Here is a 20,460-nt window from a genome sequence, read left to right as displayed (position 1 = left end):
GATCCCACTGTGTGATACCAATGAAAGGGTTCTGAGTAGTATCATGATACCACAGCGAAAATGAGGCAGATGTGCCTTTTGTCATTTATAAAAAGATAAATCACTTTTCTATAGTACATCAATGATATTTCAATGGAATAAATTACTTATTGACTTATTCATACTTCAAAAACAGCATCAATAAGTGATTAACATAGGGGGGATCAAAATAAAATAAATAAATAAAATAAGAATCAACCAGCCACCCTCCTCCCCTGACAAGTAAAGAACAGTCTCTTCATAAGTAAAGAACAGTCCCTAAAGTGCGGTGAGGTTTGTGGGCCGTTACCTGCCACAAAGAGAGAAATGTGAACAGCTCGTTTCTCTTCTGACACGTCACGTACCTGTGTGCTGCCATGGCTCGGCTGTCCAGGTACTTTTGGGCAGTCATGACGCCAAGAAGAGGACATTATTGGAGCCGGACTTCTCCGTCACCGGTAAGCCGTTATCTTGCGCCGCGGAGCACTATGGCCGCCGTATTTGACAGGAATACGTATTCCTGTCTGTGTCTGTGACCCCCGTTCAACCCACAACCGGCGGGATTCGCCTTTCGTTTCTGCTGCTGGTTGAAATCTGTACTCACACAGCGTGCTGAATGATTTATTTTGCTCGCACAAAACTATTTTTAGTTGCAAATGCGAGTGCGGTGACGGACGGAGTAAAATATCGCCACACTGCCGACATTTTACTCCGTCCATCACCACATGCTGTTTGATTGCGTTATCAAAACACGCTGCTATTATTTGGCCTTGCTTTTCACTTATTCCACCGAATACCGAATGTGTGTTTTTTTGCAATGTTCGGCCGAATGTATTCGGTGCATCCCTAAAAAATATCTGTACTATGATCAATGTCCGAGCCATATTTTAATGACATTTCCAAGGGTCCAAGGACAGAGGGATGTCGTATGCTGTAAATTCCTCTGAGGCAAATTGTAATTTGTGATATTGGGCTTTATAAATAAAATTGAATTGAATTGACCCTGTTGCACCGCCATGCACAGAAAGCTAGCACAACACCAGCGAACTTAGCTAAATAATACATTAATACAGCTAGAAACAAACATATGACTTGTTGATGCTTTACCAGTCATTGGAGTGCTGAAATTTTTTTGATTTGTAGCATGTCATGACCGTCTGCAGTGACAAGTGTGTGGCATCAGTTTGTAGCTTCATGTCAGTGGCATCTATTGAAAATGACTTATAGTCTGTTGCTGTGTTGCTTATAGTGTGAACACAGCATGAGGGACACCCAAAGCAACCCCAAAAGAATTTGTTTTAACTTTAACAAAAAGACAAATTGAATCCGTACAAAATTACCTTAACTAGTCTTCTCAAATTCGGTCAACTTAAAATTTTAACACAGCGCAGACATTAACTGTATGAAGTTAAAGTAAATAGTTTCTTTCACAGTGAGGTAATTGAATGTTCTGGAAATCTGGAAAGACTGGGAGTCCTTGGTGGCATCTTTCACTAAAGGGTGATAACACATTTTAATTATAGGAACTGCATGTGCAATTCTATCGATTCATTTTTAGAAGAAACGTGAAACAAAAACCTTCCCCACTTATCAAAACTAATATAGAAACTAAAGACTATTCAATATTTTCAGCTGCTTTTACAACACAAAACACTGAAAGTTTATTTGCAAGTCAGACTGGTTTCCATTCTTTCTTCACCTTAGTTTTGTACTCTTTAACTTGAAAAGATCAGACGGTACATTTACCTCCTACTTTAAAGCCACCCAGTAATCCTAGAGCTTCATAATTAAACATTCTGTTAGTAACCATGTAAATGTTTCACCTTAATCCATGTCTATATAAAAATGACTATTTCATTGTACAAGTCTTTATTTTTGGCAATGTAATTAGTCATATGGCAATTTAATACTTCAACATTTTCCACGTTGTTACATATAAACATAGTATTTTGTACATATAAACTGATAAATTGTTTATTAATAAAAAAAATGTTTAATGGTCAAGTTTTCTCACTTTTTATTCATGTTTGAAAAAGTTAAACATTTGCTGACCTTACGGTTCATTTTAGGTAAACAGTTGAGACCAAAATAACCATGAGCTATTGAGCTCTATGATTACAACCCTGTCCAAAGGTCAGACTGGAGACACTTTGCTTTTCTTAATACCAGTTTCAGCCTGTTGAGATTACAGAGGACTGGACCAAGGAGCATGTCAGCACAACTGTATGGACTGGAAGACACGGCTGTAATTTCTACCAAGGTGTATAAACTGTGTAAACTACCAATAAATGTGTAGTCTTAGACAAGCTGTCAAAGCAAGGGGACACATTTATTGTAGTGCATGTAAAAAGAAAACTTAATCTTTTCATTTTTTAAAAAGAATCCCATGCAGTCTTTTCAAAAAACATTTTAATGAACTGAATAACTTGTGAGCGAATGTCTTTCAAGTATAAAGTTATAACTGTTTCTTACCATTTCATGGTCTCGGGTTGTTTGTTGTACTGTATGTTAACGGGTTGTCGGTCCATGCTTATGTATGTATGTATGTTCGTCTGTCCGTCCCAGTCTTGTGAAGGTGATATCTCAAGAACGCCTTGAGAGGATTTTTTTTTTTTTTAATTTGGGGAAATAAAAGTTCACTTGGACTCAACGACGAACCGATAAGATTATGGTTGTCAAAGGTCACTGTGACCTCGCATCCATCTCATTCTCGAGTACGCAATATCTCAAGGACACCTTGAGGAGATTTCTTCAAATTTGGCTCAAGCATCCCCTGGACTCAAAGATGTACTGATTCGAATTTTGTGGTCAAAGGTGACTGTGACCTCACCAAACATGTTTTGGCCATAACTCTAGAATTCATACGTTAATTATGACAGAATTTCACATCAGTGTCAAAGGATAATGAAATGGTGACATTTTACATCCAAAATGTCAAAAGTCAGCTTCGCTGTGACATCATAATGTTCTGCAAAAGCACTTTTCTGGCCATTATTCAATGTTATAACAGAAGGGAAGACATTTGGTCAGATACTGAAGTGGTGACAATTGGATGTCCACCTTGAAGCTGTGCTTATTGTAGTGATATTCTAAGCTGCCACGTTGAGGATATGTGTGAAGAATCCCCATTTTAGAATATGCAGCTTCTTTACAGCAACACTTTAAGCATTGTGAACTATCATGGCCACAAATGACCCCGGACAGACATGGATGTAAACTGTAACTGCAACTTGACTGGTTCACAGAGGCATATAACCGTGAGGCAGTAATTCTAGTTTCTGTTTATTTGAAGTGTTCTTAAACCTTTCATTTCTTTCTGCTGTGCTGAAGCTTTAACCATGTTCAGACTGAAATCCACATTATTATTTCACTGGACTTGCATATGTCTGTATCTGGTTATGAATCAAAGCTCAAAATAAAGAACTGGGGCTTTAAGTTGGGGAAGATCTGTATCTGTAACACCTACTTTGTTAAACCAACACAGGTGCTCTTGTGTTTGAGATTAGAGGATGGTTTTGGTATGAGCCATCTGTTTGGCAGATTTTACTCACAAATGTGTTTGACTTTTATATGTTTTTACCTTTATTACCTCACATTTTAGCCATGCAGGCAGTGAGGCTGTAATGATTGCAAGACTGAAATACCTCAACTATTTTCTGGGTGCAACTATTATTTAGACATTTATGTTCCCCAGAGGATCAATTGTATTGACACTGGTGTTCCCCTGACTTGGGGGGGGAGGGGGGGGGGGATATTTAAACACTATTTTTGGGGAGTTCTACACTTACTACTAGCTTGTCCTATTCGTACCTCAGATTGTATTTTGTTGCTTTCTTGGGATTCTCTAAACTATGCTGCACTATACTATACTAATCTTCACATTGCTGTAATTTTTTTTTGTCTCTTTCTCCTCCTCTCTAGTGCTCATCTCTTTGAGCTGCATCAATGCTTATTTATACTCCTTTTACGTATGAAAATCATCAACATCTGTTACAATGTAAATGTCACTGCCGTCATACTTACATGCATCCTTTAAATAGCATAGATACAGCCAATAGGTGGCACTAGTGGGCATGGCCAAAAGTTTCACACAACAACAAACGTAACAACAGTGGAAAGGGTTAGAAAATTATACCTTTAAAATAAAGGCAGCATTGTAGATGGCAGTGGTCTGTGCAGCCATACATCCCGACATGCAGCTCGGGAATTCTTTTCACTATATTAGCTCTGGTCCTCTCCATTATTTAAATTTCTTTGTTGTCTCTGATGGTTGCATCTTGCTTGAACTACACTACACTGCATCCAAGATCTCCAGTGGTACTACTCCTTTTCATCCGTAAGCTTTCAGAAAATGTGCACAAGTACAGACAGAAGGCTCCATCCGTCTCTGTATCTAATGTTGAGTATAAATAAACCCATTAGTGTCCTTAGTCTGTCTCTATGTGGCCCCCTCTCTCTTGTCTCCATGCTCGACTCTTTCCATTTCCCTGTTGTATGAGAAACGCCATCTGAATGGCCACTTAAAGTTGACACTTGTAACATTGGCTGGTAAAAAGCACGTCACTGCACATTTTACGAATTGAGCACCTCATCTCAGCATTGTTAAGTTGGAGCCACAGATATATTCTGGTCCAGTTATCCTAAAACATGTCTTTAGACTGCAGCTTTTCCTCACTAACCGTTACTTTTTACGTTTGAGGAACCTGAGGATTAACGTTGTTAAAGTTGACATCACTGGCAAAAAAGTACTAGATATGCATGAATTGATGAAATTATGCGCAATACCAGCAGTCCCACACTGAAATTCAGGCCCTGAGCGCCACCAGCTGGTTGACATTTGTGGTTTGGAGTAAAATGTCTTGACAGCCAATAACTGTTTAGACAGTGCCATTGTTAGGTCAAAATTTTAATCTTTCCAACACTTTGACCTGCGAAAGTGACATTTCAATCAGTCTCAGCTGTACTTGTGTTTCGTACGGATGTCAGCATGCTAACAGGCTAAGCTAAGATGGTGAATATGGTTAACATTATAGGCTACCTGCTAAACATCAGCATGATTACATTGTCAGTGTGAGCAGCTGTAGACTATTAGTGTTGTTAAGTAGCAGACATTGTTACATAAGTGCTTTTGTTCCAGCGGTGTTACACATTCTTCAGATTGCCTTGTAATCATAACTTCCATTTTGTTTATAGCTGCAGTAGCAATAACTTGCAAATGTTCTATGGTGTGTGCCTGAGCCCCATGAGCTATATTGCAGTGTGTGTAGTTCATGTGAAACACATGTGGAGTCTTAAATTAAAAGGGGGCCACAGTGTGACCTATTTACTTGGTTCCACACACATTGTCTCATTCTTCAGAGCTGAACCCTGGGGTCTTCTGAGACTGAGGGAAAGATTTGATTTAAAGAATGGTGACAGATTTTATGAGTTTATCCTCTGCCTCTGTGAGTGGACCCTCCTCACCACGTACTTGAACTCTGTTTCAGACATGCATATATTTCCTGTCCTGTAATACAAGATCTTGAGGCACAGACAGTTATTGTCTTTGTTGCCTGGTTTACCTAACCGACCACACGACCAATGAAAGGTGACAAATCTACTTAGCTGTTTTGTGCCGTTAGATTAGTCAGGATTTGTTGTTTTAGTTTGATGTTACTCTTTCCTGTCAGTTCCTAAAAACAAGGCCAGATCTAACATTTTTGATTGGAATTTGTTTTTCTTTAAGAATGCAGAAATGCAGGTAATATCTTTAGATACACATTTAACATTTTGTTGACAAACTGAGGCCATAATAATAATGCATTTGTATATTCAGAAAAATAATTACAAATGGCAAAACAAATCAGTGGTTATTTATTATCAAACACTGATTTTCATCAGACCTGAAACAATTAAGCAATGAATTAACTGGTCGGTCTTGAAAGTCAATTAATTGTTATTTTCAAGTGAACATGAGGGTTTGCTGCCATTTTTTGTCCCATTTGATAGTAAATCAAAAATATTTGGGATCTGGAGTAGGGATGGATGATATGGTCAGAATCTTCTGTCAGGGTATTTGTGATTGTATATCACAGCAATGGTATATATTGTGATAACCATACCGTACTTTGTCACATTCAATGATTGTCATCTTTTATTTGGAACTAACATACAAACAAAAAACACCTGCCTCATCTGAGACAACATTTGACTTAAAAAGAATTCTTTCAAAGTGGAAGCTTTAGGGTTCTTGAGAACAATAACTTTTACAAGTTTCTGCATTTACACCTTTACTTTCCTCTTCTGTGTCTGCCCAAATCACATATGAGGCAGATGGATTCATGAGATCACCAAGAATTATGCAATAATCACAAGATATGAGACTCCATCCTTGATTTGTTACATAGCCTGCCCCATGGATGTATAAGGAGAACTGGATACAGTATTCATTTATATGAAGGTTGCACAGCAGTGCATGAGGCCAAAAAAGTTTGACTGAATTATCCAGCTCTTCTGTGTCGTTAGGCCCATATAGGGCAAGCCCACTAGAGACTTCCACTGTCTCTTGTAGCTTGTAAGTATCTTGGTTTCTTTTTAGATGAAAGTATGTCTTTTTTACTAGGTTCGTCAGTTCTAGCAGACTCAGCAAGTAGAGCGTTGGGAGGTATTATAGGTAAAACCAAAATGCTGAAAGATATGGGTTACTCTACATATTCAAAACTGTATCAAACATGTGTGTGTCCTGTTCTAGATTATATGTCAGGTATTTGGGGGTTCAAAGGGTTTCAAAAGAACATACACGTTCATTATCGAGCAATTCGATTCTTTCTAGGTCTTCATAAATATGCACCTGTTTTGGCATTTAATGGAGATATGGGGTGGGATTCTTGTGAAATGAGATGGAAAGTTAGTATGGTGAGATTATGGAACAGGTTATTGGATTTACCAACCAACAGGGTTGCCAGTAAAATGTTTCTCTAGGATTTTTCTGTTGGAGGAGAATGGGTCTCAGAAATATTTGATGTACTAGGTGAATGTGGACTTGAAGTTGATTACTTTAAAATGGGAGCTGTAAAGGTAGAGGAGTTGAAAAAACAAATCAGGACTAAACACACGCAGTCATGGGCAGTAGAAATCCTGCAAAACCAAAACTGAGAACTTAAAAAAGATTATAAATATGAAAAATATGTTAAGTATAATTTGTCTAAAAGTAAGAGGTCACTGTGTGCACAGTTAAGATGTGGTATATTACCACTACATATTGAAACTGGAAGATACAGAGGTGTAACTGAAGAGGACAGAATCTGTTAATATTGTGAATTGAGTGAGGTGGAGAATGAAATTCATTTTATCCTATATTGTCCTTTATACCATGATTTACAACAAGTTTTGTTTAGAAGTGTTTCTGCTCCTGATTTTGATTCATCTAGTATGGAGGATGGAGATTTAATTGAATATCTTTTTGATAATGTCTTTGCCTTTGCTGAATTTATTTTCAAAGCATGGGAGAGGAGAAGAAAATAACCTATAACAGATAAATGTCTCAAATCTTATCTTGATTTATTTAAATTTTGTTTATTTGTCTGGATACAGGATATATATTATTAGTTTATGAATTGGAAGAATTATGTATTTATTTATGTCTGGTACTAATAGAACTCTGCTTTTCTTTTGTTTTGTTTTGTATCTTTGGATCTGTGTTTTGTTTTATGGTTAGGTGGCTGTGTTGATAAGTTGGTATATATCCTGGAGTATGATTTATTTGTGTGAGGCTTATGTATAGATGTTGTGCTGTCCAATGAGCCAGAATGTTTGTTTTGTTGTATTTAATGTGTCTGTATAATCCCATGTGGGATGGGTCATGTAAATGTCCAGACACGAAAATAAATATTCATTCATTCATTCATTCATTCATTCATTCATTCATTCATTCATTCCATTGGCTAACTTCTGCCGGACAGTCTGACTTCTTCTGGGTAGCCCTCTCTTGACTTGAATGGAAATAAAATGATGTATTCGTGCAGCTCCTTTAGACTTTCCAAATATTATCGGACTGAGTGGATCAAATTCTAATAGTGAAACAAGTCATTTCGTGGGAGTTGTGAGCTCGAAAAAATGTATCCACTGATTTACAGTTTAAGTGTATGGGGAAAAACTCTTGTTAGGCCCCTTGGCATCACGGGACAGACCTGGAAAGAGTAGTTACACATCGCTTGACTTTGAAGCCACTATATCAAATTGGCTTCAAAGTCTGGCGGTCTTCCTGGGGGCCTGTCCTGTCCTGAATAGCTCCAGCAGTAGAAATGGTATTACTAAATCTCTACCAGTGAACACATTTCTACTGTCACACAGTATCTATTATCAAAACGCTCAACCCTAATTTAGAGTGTTGGTTGGAAAGATCAGGCAATTTGTCAAATCAGCTTATCTTTTAATGCTTTCTCAGTTATTTCTGAAATTTTAAAGGGGCAATGGACACGTTTTTTGCTTTAACTTGTCATTATGAAGTAAATGTTGATTGCACTATTGGCTATAGAATAATGGCATCTTCATTTAGATTGGTTCCCTGTAAGCCTCACTTTTATATTGCAATTCTGTACTGTTCCCACCAGGAATGATTTCCTGGGAAAATGAGGGCTCAATTTACGGCATAGAGGAAGTACTTCAGTCATTGCACAGCCAAAACAGGAAGAGGATAGCCCTTTCTGTTTTCTCTGATAGCTATCGGTAGCTATCCCCAGTAATAAGGAGTATCAGTGTTAGTTCTTTGTGGTTACTATCACCAGTAGCAGTAATGCCAGATAGTGTAATAATGGAAGTATCCACCACTCCTTCTACCACTACTGTGGTTGTAGCAAGGCTCTGAGGAAAACTGAAAGCAATCCAGTTGCCTCTGTGCCAGCGGACCAAACTATGAATAGACAATCATCAAAATGAAAGGAATGAAGAAACAGCCCTAACTTTCCGAATGGTGGTTGTGAGTGGGTATCTCTTTTTCAGTGTAGGGCAGGGCAATAAGGAGAAAATCAAATATCACAACATTTTTAACCAAATACCTCGATATCAATATTACAACAATTGTATATGGTTGACTGTTTGTGCTTTCACAAAATATTTATGTAATGAGATTTTTGATATTTTATTATCAGTGATGTGGATAATAGGTGGATACAATACTGGGTAAAGACAAATAATAGAACAGCTAGAACAGTCTGGTAAGTTCAGAAAATTGCATCACTTTATTGTAATGCAGCTTTTAAAACCAGGAAAAGACAACACTTATAATAGGATATCCAAAATCTAAGATGATATCTTGTCCAGTCCTAATTCATGGGCCCCTTTTAAGCTTATTTTCCCTGTACTTATTTTTATCATTTTTTTCCCCATGCTTGTCCTGTCCACCATGCTGAAGGAAAAACCTCCAGCAGTCTTGTATTTGTTGTATGAAACAGTGAAGTGTAAATGTACAGTAGCCTCCATATGGTGCATTTAATATATGTCATGTTTTGATATTATTTGAACTTCCTTAAATGCAAAAAAGTTGAATGGATACACTTCAAATCACACATCTAAGAACTGACGCTGCAAATGTCGCCAGGTCAGCAGTTGGTTGATTAATTGATGAAGTCTTTTTTTTTTTAAGCTAATTTTTTTCCTACTTTTTTTATCTTATGTGATAATACATTGATTATCTTTTGGTGTGGGACTGTTAGTTGGACAAAACAAACGATTGAAAATGCTATTTTGTATTTTACGAAATTGAGATGGACAATTCTCAACAAGTCTCTGACATTTTATAAACCAAATGATTTATCAATTTAACAAAAAACATCTGCTAATTAATCAGTAATAAAAATCTGCATGATCCTGGCTCAATCTAAAGGTGTTTGACACTTTGCATTCACAACAAACAGTAAACAAGCATGTTGTAAACATCTTAAGCAGCCTCACAGACTCACTTTAAAGATTTAAGCCTTATCCTCATCTAATCATATTAATAGGATCAAACTGTGTGGCGACTGCGTCCGTATGGTGACATGCTGCCTGCTTCCCCAGTAGTCTTGTAGTTTAACATTCAGGTTTGGGAATGACTGAAATCACGTACTCCTTTGCAGCTTGCTTTCATTTTAATCCAAGCTGGCTGGACGCTAACAGTTAAAAATCTGTTTCCTGCTCATCCCGTCTGTTAAATGTATGAGAATGTAACCGTGTCTGCAGAAGAAATAACTGTGTCTGAGCAAGGAAACATTTCCTGCAGGAATTACAGATTGGCTTCACTGTTAACCATCCACTTTTTAGTCATTTTTATTTATGCATCATCAACTGGATAATTACTGGAACTCTTCAATCAGGAAATATGCCACAGATTTATTCAATGAAGAGCGCTTTGCATGCATTATAAAATGTGTTTCAGCTGCTGTAGGTATCCATCACTGTGACAGGGCTACAGAAACATTCACACTGTGAGGGATTAGAGTGGGAAATAAGTAATAAGTATGGAAAAAAGGCATGGTAATGATGAATGATCGAGAAGGGGATTTCCGTAGATATACTATATTGAGTAAATTGCAAAAAGATTATTCTTTATTTCTTTAGGAGACAATCATAAATCATTATTGCGAAGTTAATATGGTTGAAGGGGAAGCGTCTGTCTGCTGTCTACATTGTGACTTCACTTTCCTCTCATTCCCGGCTTTCCCCTCTAATTTTCCTGCACAACCACAAGCACCGCTTGCTCTGTCATGACTCCCAGTAACACTGGCATCTCATTTAAAGGCAGCAGCCCAGCTCTGCATCTATTAGTTTCAGCAGAGGGAGGGAAGAAGGGCTGTGGAGGGAGGGAAAATGACGGCTATTTAAGGGTTGGAGTTTAAGCAATGGGGGTCTGACCTAAACTACTCCTCAACACTTTAAAAGACATTTACTCCCACTCTCTCCCTCTCTCTGTGTGATTTTGACTCACTCTCTCTCTGTCAGTGAAGGAGCTGAACTCCAGCCTGAGCTGTGAACGGTGAGGGAAGATAAGGAAGCTGGCTGAGGGAGGGCTGACAGACAGACAGACAGAGCTGCCACCTTGCTGGAGAGGCTGCAAGACGGAACAGTGACACAACAGAGCAAAGCATCATTTTTCTTTGCTTCAATGAAGTGTGGAGACTTGGAGGAGTGCCTCATCTTACCTGCATGGGCTTGTGACAAGTAGATAGCATCTGTACAGGTAAGATGATTTATTCATGTGTATCTCTGAGAGAAATTTAGATCTTGTGACAAAAAAACAATTCTCTTTTCTATGGCTTTTTTTGAATAATTTTCTTCAAAATAAAGGCATTTACAGCATTAGTTAGCTTTCTCTTCTTTTGCCTTTCTTTAGCTGCAGATTTCTTTCTAGCGCAGGTTACTCCAACACCAGAAGACATTGATTATAGCTCATTGGAACTACATTCTTGGTGTATGCTGCAACTTCTTCCTCAGTCAGACACACATAGCAGCCAATGCAGGATCAGAGATGGTGATGAGGGCTGAGGGAGTTAACATGTGGAAGCTTTGATCATCTTAGTAGAGAAGGCGCCAGCAGCCAGCATGCTTCTTGCCAAAAAAGAGTCTCTCAATTTTTTGTCAGGTTGTACATCAATACTCCAAAAATAAAAACTGTCCATCTGTGTGTGTGTTTGTGCATGAAGGGTTAGTGTAAGTATCCTTCAGTCTGGTGAGGCTTTGCAGCCTGATGATTCATCACGTTACCTTCGGCAATGCAATTCAGTTTTCATTGTGTGTCATTTTTCCATCATGGAGATTAAATTAAAGGGAAAAGTGAGTGGCAGGATTTGCCAGTGTGGGCAAGGAGAAAGAAAACTACCTCATCCATTCAGTCCATTAGCTCTGCTTAATTGAAATCAACGTCTGGCTTACGGTTGTTTTAACTTCTGGATGTTTCAACTCATGAAGATTATAATCATTCAGTTCCTCTGATGTACTGTAGAACTCAAACCTTTTGTTTTATTTTACAACTGGAATCTAAATGCACATCATTTCCCATCGACAGCTATTCAGTGCAGGATGTTTTACAGCCTCTCTTTTTATGTGCTGGGAATCTTGGGATGTGTCTGTGCAGCAGAGTGACAGGGGTGTCTCACAAAATATTTAGTTTTTTGCCATTATTCTGAAAAAGATGATATGCCTACTAAACTGTTTACACAACGAATGGAAATTAATATTCTACTAATATTCCTCTTTCCATGCAGCTGCATATAACTTAAGTTGACGCCATTCTCGGATGTGTTTGACAGTGGCCAATGCCCCAACATGTTGTGTATCAAGTCAAAATATGGTGAAGTGGAACAGTTGGAGTCGCTTGTGTCATTTTGCTTTTTTTGCATCAAATCCGATTTTTTAAAACTTATTCACCAGTGGGGAACTTGTATGACCATGCAAACAGAGCCTCTGTCTTTCATTCCTTTAAACAGCTTCCTGAAAGGGTTGGCGTTGCGATATTTGCACATATCCAAAAACCTGCTGATATACAAGACTTTCATAATGTTTAGAAGGAGGCATGTTTCTCCCTCTGACCAGAAATGTTGGCTTTTCTTTTGGGCACGCATCTCTACCCCAGCATTGCAAAGTGTTGGCTAGCTGACTCCAGTTGAAACGCATATTCTGCTGCCTTATTCATGTCCAAAGAATGCCCCTTAAACCTGGATAATATCAGCATATCCAACATATCTCAATGCTACATTCAGAATAAGGCCTAATTTTAAATATGCAAACGGAATATTCTGTTCACAAGATCTGTATCAAATTCAGAAAATTGTCATATTCTGAATAATAGTGGAATATTAATGTGCATGTGGATGAACCCAGTGAAACAAACCTCTGTCGTGGGGACAGCTGATTTAGTGGTTGGAGCTCCCCCAGGGCTCATCCCACACTGTTTTCCTCTGTGTGACCTCTACACAAAGAGCCAGGGGTTGATCATAACTCATCACACGCCTTTGCATTTTATGTAAAATGTGTTAGATTTCAGGGTCATTTGAGCTGCAGAGGTGTAGCTTGTGTAACCAGAGTGACACTGAGAGCTCATGTGGCTTTGTTAAAAAAAAACAACGTTCATTTGAGTGTCTCATCTCTCTTTTTCCTAAATCAGACAAACTAAATTAAGTCACTGTTTACATCATGTACTGTACAGAATACTCAAATGAATATATGTATATGGTTATGTAAGGGTGCAGGTTCTGTGTCAGCTCTAACTGGGTCAGCGTTTGCTCTTTAACATTGTAAATCTGCCAGAGTGTCTAGAATCAGGTGTGTCGGTTATGAAGGGGACTGAACACAGATGGCTGTTTTGTAAGTAGTGGAATTCTCAGCTAATTAAAATCTGCTCTTATTTGCTTGGTCATTAACCAGTCGAGGGCTATCTTCTGATATCCTACACAGCATTAAATGCACATATGTATGATGAGCAAAAACTAGCTGCTTTACAATGAGTATCAAAGCTGTGGACAAGGGCTGCAAGTAACAACTATTGTCAGTATCCATAATTTATTAGATTATTTTCTCAGCACGTTAGAGGCTCCCTGTGGAGGTTTAGACCTCTGGTGGTATAATGGAACTATTTCTATGAGGGGGTCCTTGTTTTGTTAATCTCATGTAGGTAACGCGATACACAGTCCCACCAGTGGTGTCACTTTATTCTACTGATCAATAGGTGGCAGTAACACGCCAAGAGGTGCTGCAATGTGCCGACAAAAGCAGGAAAGAAGACTGGAAGCTACTGAACATGGTTGTAAACGATGCTGAATGTTAGGTAATTTAAATACCAGCTTCACAAATGTTTAATGAAGAAGGAAATACACTTTACACTTTTGTTTGTTTGTAGGAAAACTCCACAGGGGACCTATTAATCAACCATTCTGTCAATGAAATGTGATAATTTCTGAAAAAATGTACTTCATAATTTCCCAGAGGCCAAGGTGGCATATTTAGGTAGAATGATTTGTCAAAACTGGAGGATATTCAGTTCACTAACACATATGACAGAGACAAGCAGCAGACCATGACATCTGAGAAGCTGGAATCAGGAGATGTTTTGCTTGAAAACTGACTGAAACGAGTCACCAATTATCAAAATAGTTTAATTTTCTATAGATCCATTAATTGTTTCTGCTCCAAAAAAATCTAAAAAGTATCTTATTACAAATATTCAAGCTTTTTCTCCTTGATTGAGGAGAGACCCCATAATTGCAAATTGAAACTGAAGTCTGCATCCTGTTGAGACTCACGCGGGAACACATAAAGCTCAGGTTTATTATTCTTAAAGGACCACTTCAGGATATCTGTGCCACAGTGGGGAAATTTAAAATCTGCTAATGGGGTGTTGCAGTTTCTGTTATTGTATCAGCTACAGTAACTAGTCAAATTACGCGTACTTTTTTCTTGAGATGATTTCCAGCTGTTCCAGATGCTATTAGAATCAGACTTTGCCAAATAAAAAATGCAAAAATATCCCAGACGAACAAACAAGCAGATTCATGCTGACCAGAGTTCTGACACGTTGCTGTCAGCCACGAGTGTTTTCCATAAGAGAAGTGTGCAGACATGCTGCACTTGTATTGTTCTCATGAGTGTGAAATGAGGACATTGCTGTCTGTGTCTCATCAGCAGAAGCTGACTGATTACACACACAGAGATGATCAGGGACAACAAATTAAACATTAAATAATGCATGCAGTGGTACTTTCAGTTTTGTTAAAGGTAAAGGACAAGTGCCTCAGTGCCTTTTTTCTTTCTTTGACTAGGCAAAACAGATGTCCTCAGTCCAGGGCCAACATTCCCAGTTTCTCTTTTCCACGCGGGAAAGTTCCCTTCTTGCTGCCAACATGGGGGAAGTGAACTAAAGCTACAGCAATTCTGGATTATAGCTTAGTGAACAGGTTATATTTATTTAAATTTTCTCTCCAAATTGTCTTCCCATGTCCCCTAGTCAAATTAGATGTCCTTGGTCAACCCCTGGTCTGCTTTGAATGATATATTTATGGCTTTTTACTAAACACACATCTACAATATCACATTTTGTATAAAAATCATATTTGAGGTATTTTGGAAATACAGACTAGCAACATTGCACCACTTTTTGAAGCTACCGCGAGAATCTTCACCTGAAACATGTGCCTAGGATTTTTAATAGATTCATTCTTCACCTCAGAGACTGCAAATTATCAGTCTTTGTGTCTTGTAAAGTCTTCTAGAAGGAGGTAAAAAAAAACATATTGACAGACCTAGTTTTCAGATTTACAACAGCACTCATAACCTGCCTTTATCCTACCACACACCAGATGTGCAAGGACTTGTGGAACTCAAACTCAGTTTTATATCTATGTGAAGGTGAAGGGGTGCAAAAAATGCTGGTGTGGGGGCGACATGAAGAAAGAGAGAGGTCGGATCAGAGGTCAGGACAGTAGAGGAAAGAAAAGAGGATTGATGAGAGGGGTTTAAAGGCACTGTGGTGACAGTAATGGAAAATATGTGCCATACCCATCAATTCAACTAAGAGAACACATCATGTAGCTTGTTATCCAAATATAACTAAATCAAGAACAAACTAGTAAAGGGCAGATTTCCACTTAATATGCATGCAATAGTGTAATGGTAACCAATTGTCCTGGGTTCGCCTAACTGTTTAAACTTGATAAGGAAACAATAAAGGTTAGCAAGATTGCTACATGCATGTTCTGCAAGCTCTCTTTGCTAAGGTAATGTTCCTACACTTATTGTCCTTATTAAACAGAGAAATACAACTGAACACCCTCTAAGTTCAAGTTTATTTCTTTCACTGAACTAAGACTAACGTTAGCTTAATTGCCTTGTTAACTCATCGTAAAACACACTTCATTCAGACTTGACAGAAATAAAATAAAACTCTCCAAAGCTGCCTTATTTAGCCTTTTTAGTCATCTAGTTAGTTAGTCCACTGTTCCAACAATCACCAGCTCTGGTTTGGTAGAAATAATCCCATAGTTCACTGAGGTAGATTTGAAAATATGATGCTTTTCCCTGCTGTCTCTCTCTCTCTGCCGTTGCTAGCCAGCAGTTTAACGTTATCCCCACCTCTCGCAGCTGCTATGTTGCCCAGCTTAGCTGCCTGTTCCACCAGCAGAGACTGACCTCTGGTGGCACATAATGTAGGCTACACTACATAATACATCATTAATACAGCATCTGTGTATGAGTTTCATAGAAAGAGGAGGGTCTTAAATTGTACTTAACGGTATTGAAAATCACACCGTCTGTATTTCTTAATACCCTGGTATACCATAATACTGTGATACCGCCCAATACCTATTAGGTATGGAATTAATCTGCAGATGCTCTATTTCAAAATGAGACCAAACTTTTCTATAGATGTTATGTGTCGTTGTTTGCTATGTGATTTGATCATTTTCAGCCTCTAACAGCCAGTTGAATGGAGTGAGGAGTCTGCAGTCAATGACGGTATAGAACTGTCACTAAATTGCGAATCACCAAAACCACAAGAGATCGTTGAGCATACAGTCATAAATGGGCTTGAGAAATATCAGGCTGATTGGTCCGGTACTATGTAAGATTAGCTGCAGACAGGAAGACAGATGCACATGCATACACACACAAACACACTGTCAATACATCATCCACTCCAGGCTTAGGCCTGGCGGAGATAACAAAAAAGGGGGATATAATAAAAGTGGAGGACAACATCCAGTCGTCATAGAGACCTCCTCTGATCTGATTTTACTTGCTGTATTCAAAGACTGTTGGCCAAACGCCTGCGACTTGTCACACTGTGGTCTCTTGATTCCTGCTTCTGTTTTAGTGATTTTTCCTCAAATATAAATCTTAAGCATTCCTCACAGGAAAATTCATCACAACCTGTGTAGAGCTCCCTCATATTTTGGACCAAAGATGAATACACACAGGCTCAACCTGCCCATTAATCCCAAACCTGCCTGTCTATAAGCTTTACAGCAAAAACAAGTCATGTGGAACAGTGGACAAGTGACTGTAATTTGTCACTTAAAAGTCTACTGAGACTCTGATATTCTGGATGATATTCAGAGCCTTTTTATACCTGGTATTAACATGAGTCTTGGGTGATCTGATCACAGATGCACAACGCCTAAATACAGGTGTAAACCACCACCAAGATGCACTGTGATGTGATCACTCTAACCACTTGCTGAGGTGGTCTTGGATGCATTTATCTACATATCTTATGAAGTGTACATAAAGGCAAATTGCCAAAAATATCGATTTATTTATACATATCGTTTCTGAATATTTGATTTCAATACTCATTTTACTCACTATTGATACTATCAATTCTATTACTTGCTCTCTCATCTCTCCTACAGTGAGTTGACGCACATTAACACATGTTTACTGCAGTTCTGCTGGTCTTTGCCACTAACCAAGATAATAAAGTTGACAGACAGAGGCACACATTATTCATAGGCCTGGGAGAACAGGTAGGTCCTAAGCTTGACTCTAAAGGATGACACAGTTGCAGAGAATCTCAGATCATCAGGCATTTTGTTCCTGAGAGTGGGGCCATAATGACTGAATGCACCTTCAACAAATTTATTTTGGATCATGGGCACCAGGAGACCAGTGTCTGATGATCTGAAGGTTCTGGGGGGTATGTAGGCTGTGAGCAGGTGTAGATGTAGATGTATCGAGGAGCCAGACCATTAAGTGCTTTGTAAATAGTGAGGAGTATTTTGAAATCAATTCTGTATTTTATCCGAAGCCAGTGTAGTGTTTTGAGTATGGGAGTAATATGTTCTGTTTTTCTAGTCCCAGTGAGTACTCTGGCAGCAGCATTTTGATTAAGTTGGAGCCGTCCCACAGCCTTTTTGGAGAGTCCAGTAAGAAGGGCGTTACAGTAATCTAGTCTGGAGATGAGAGCATGAACCAGTTTTTCAGCATCTGACTGAGACAGGATGGATCATTTGGAAATGTTTTATAGGTGGTAAAATGCTGTCCTTGTTATACTTGTAATATGGCTTGTAAAGTTGAGGTCGGGCGCCACGGTGGTGTAGTGGTTAGCACTGTTGCCTCACAGCAAGAGGGTTGCTGGTTCAATCCCGGGTGTGGGAGCCCTTCTGTGCGGAGTTTGCATGTTCTCCCCGTGTCAGCGTGGGTTCTCTCCAGGCACTCCGGCTTCCTCCCACAGTCCAAAGACATGCGGATTGGGGACTAGGTTAATTGATAACTCTAAATTGTCCGTACGTGTGAATGTGAGTGTGAATGGTTGTCTGTCTCTATGTGTCAGCCCTGCGATAGTCTGGCGACCTGTCCAATGTCAGCTGGGATAGGCCCCCGCGACCCTCAAGAGGATGAAGCGGTTAGAATGAACGAAGTTGAGGTCTGGATCCATGACAACACCTAGATTTCTGACCTGCTCTTTGGGTTTTAGAGACAGTGATATCAGTTTAGGACTGATCTCTTCCCTCTGATGTTTTGCGCCCACCACAAGAATCTCAGTTTTGTCTTTGTTTCATTTTAGAAAGTTTTTGGTCATCCATGTTAATGATGTTAATGTCACTGATGCAGTTAACCAGGTCATTTATTGGGCCGACGTTATTATGAGAAAGTGAAATATATAATTCTGTATCATCTGCATATGAATGGTAAGATACATTGTGTTTCTGTATGATGGAACCAAGTGGCAGCATATAGATGTTAAATAGTAATGGACCCAGGACTGAGCCTTGTGGGACCCCACAATAGATGTCAAAATTGCCAGATTTGTGGTTGCCAAGGGAGACGGAGAATGTCCTGCCAGTTAAATAGGAGGAGAGCCAGGTAATGATATTTCCAATACAATACAAGCTTGTAACAGAAAAATATGCCATTAATGAAGGACATGGTGGTTCTTTGGGTGACACTTGGTGAGCAAGTACAGAAAGTGTGGACATAATAGCTATGCGTAGGGCCCTTTGAACTACTAGTTTAAGTGACATAGGCAGTGATCAATCAATCAGTCAATCAATTTTATTTATAAAGCCCAATATCACAAATCACAATTTGCCTCACAGGGCTTTACAGCATACAACATCCCTCTGTCCTTAGGACCCTCGCAGCGGATAAGGAAAAACTCCCCAAAAAAAACCCTTTAACGGGGAAAAAAAACGGTAGAAACCTCAGGAAGAGCAACTGAGGAGGGATCCCTCTTCCAGGACGGACAGACGTGCAATAGATGTCGTACAGAACAGATCAGCATAATAAATTAACAGTAATCCGCATGACACAATGAGACAGAGAGAGAGAGAGAGAGAGAGAGAGAGAGAGAGAGAGAGAGATGCAGGTAATGACAGTAGCTTACAACAACATTATTGAAAGTAATAATATTATAGTTATAGTTCTGGCTACTGTGGTACAATATGTTGAAAGTATGTATTAATATCTGGCAGTATACATGTGTGACAATAGTCCTATGTGTATAATAACAGTAGAAGTATGACTAATGACTAATGATGGCAGCAGCAGCAGGAGGCATCTGGCAGGACCACGGCAGCAGCACAACCACACACGTCACACTATCCAGGCACCGCTGCGATATGAGTTAATCTGAGAGACAGTGGAGCACAAAGGCTCTGGAGAAGAAGCCAAGTTAGTGACATCCAGAATGGCCGAGTTAGCAAGATGCAGTAATAGAATACGAGAGAGAGAGAGAGAGAAGGAGAGAAGGTGCCCGGTGTATTATAGGGGGGTTCTCCGGCAGACTAGGCCTAAGTCAGCCTAACTAGGGGCTGGTACAGGGCAAGCCTGAGCCAGCCCTAACTATAAGCTTTATCAAAGAGGAAAGTCTTAAGTCTAGTCTTAAATGTGGAGACGGTGTCTGCCTCCTGGACCGTAACAGAAAGATGATTCCACAGGAGAGGAGCCTGATAGCTGAAGGCTCTGGCTCCTGTTCTACTTTTGGAGACTTTAGGGACCACGAGTAACCCTGCGTTCTCAGAGCGCAGTGTTCTGGTGGGATAATATGGCACTATGAGCTCTCTAAGATATGACGGAGCTTGACCATTTAGAGCTTTATAAGTTAACAGTAGGATTTTAAATTGAATGCTGGATTTTACAGGGAGCCAGTGCAGCGAAGCTAAAACAGGAAATATGATCTCGTTTCTTAGTTCCTGTTAGTACACGTGCTGCTGCATTCTGAATTAACTGGAGAGTTTTTAAGGACTTACTAGAGCTACCTGATAATAGAGAGTTACAGTAATCCAGCCTAGAGGTAACAAATCTGAACATAAGTGGTCAACTGAAGATGCATGATAGATACAGGTGTGGACAACGATATGTCTCAGCTGTCCACTTGTGATCAGATCACTGTTACATGTTAATACCAGGTTTAAAAACAGAAGCGTGATTGCTGTGAAATACTGTGGATTGACAATATATTAAATTTGGGTTTAATAACATTGTACGTCACTGTAT

At 39.2% G+C, this 20,460-nt stretch overlaps 1 protein-coding gene across 7 annotated transcripts in view; it reads left to right on the top strand.

Annotated features, from left to right (window-relative positions):
- The window catches only part of tnca (tenascin Ca), an 84,255-nt gene that overhangs the window by 23,355 nt on the left and 40,440 nt on the right, over nucleotides 1-20,460 (top strand). For 2 of the 7 annotated variants that reach the window (XM_033646809.2, XM_033646810.2), the window contains exon 1: nucleotides 10,879-11,212. The gene's annotated coding sequence lies outside the window, so the exon portion shown is untranslated. Of the gene's footprint in view, nucleotides 1-10,876; nucleotides 11,213-20,460 lie in introns of those variants that run through there. The other 5 variants (XM_033646807.2, XM_033646806.2, XM_033646808.2 and 2 more) reach the window with 5 other exon arrangements.

Source organism: Epinephelus lanceolatus, chromosome 19 (genome assembly GCF_041903045.1).
Source record: "Epinephelus lanceolatus isolate andai-2023 chromosome 19, ASM4190304v1, whole genome shotgun sequence".
Lineage (NCBI taxonomy): Eukaryota > Metazoa > Chordata > Actinopteri > Perciformes > Serranidae > Epinephelus > Epinephelus lanceolatus.
Note: the sequence above shows the minus strand (reverse complement) of the source record. Positions and strands in the feature narration are given on the sequence as shown.